The following is a 1,162-nucleotide window of genomic DNA, read 5'->3' on the forward strand; positions in this document are numbered from 1 at the left end:
GTAGAAAGAGCTTTCATTCTGCGGGGGAGACATCCTCTCTTAATCTCCCTCCTTGCCATCTAAGCCCATTCAAGGAATACATCTCGCTTAAATGGCAATTAAAAAAAAAAAAAAAAAATACAATTTGTAATTGTTATAACTTACTTTTTGGAAAGATCTGACCACTAACTTTGTGAAGTTTTGTTTGTTTGTTTGTCTTAGTTTCCTACAGGCTAGCGACGGTACAGTTCCCCTTTCAAGGGAACTTCGAACTGTGTCCTCTAAGGGGTCGCTATGAGGAAAAACCTCGTCGTGGGGGGGACCCGTGTCTGAAGCTACATTGGAAAAACACCAACGAGTTGGACCGGCGACAGCCCTGATGTCACTAGCCGGTGCAACTATAAACAGGCATCGGGAGAACACAGTCATTCTCTTCTTCGTCTTCAAAACTGATCCGTTTTTGTTTGAAGCGTGCATCTGAAAGAACCGGTCAAGAGCGCTCTTTCTTGACCAGGTAAGAGCGCTCTTTCTCTGTCTATCATGGCGACTACTAGCAAGCGTTTAGACAATGTGTGGATCCGTGTCGGCGTTATTTGACACCCGATGACACACGATCTGTACGTCATTTGTTTGGGTAAAGAGCACGCACGCGGCGATGTCTTTGAGGAGGCAAATCTGCGTTGCATTGCGAGCGTTTTTTTCAAGTGAAAAAGCTCCGCTCTCCGTTCGTCTCTCTTTCCGAGAAAAAAAAAAAAAAAAAAGGCAGCCATCTGCTTCCCGCGGTTCAGGACCCGCCGCTGCTGAGGGCACGGAGAGAATGAGCTCTTGAGAAGGTGGATCTGTCTGAATGGTTTAAAGAGGGACTTTCCTTTTGCGCTCATAATGGCGGCGGACGGGAGAGAGCCTTGGAAGGATGATGTTATACCTTTAAAACTTTCTGATACTGAGGTTAGTGCTACTGGCTGGGTTTATTACCCATGGAAACAGCAGGGATATTTGCGGATGGTGAAGAAGCTGACGCTGAGACTTCTCAAATTCTCCTGCCCGCGGGAGATGGTGAACGAAGCTGACGCTGAGCCTTTCAATTCTCCGCCCGTCGTATGGTAGAGCTGTTGGAGGTTATGGTTCGCGCTCAATGAGCGTTATCTTTCCAACCATAGCCCTCCAGCTCAGCTGAGCCTTC

Source organism: Cyprinus carpio, chromosome A13, assembly GCF_018340385.1.
Source record: "Cyprinus carpio isolate SPL01 chromosome A13, ASM1834038v1, whole genome shotgun sequence".
NCBI classification, from domain to species: domain Eukaryota; kingdom Metazoa; phylum Chordata; class Actinopteri; order Cypriniformes; family Cyprinidae; genus Cyprinus; species Cyprinus carpio.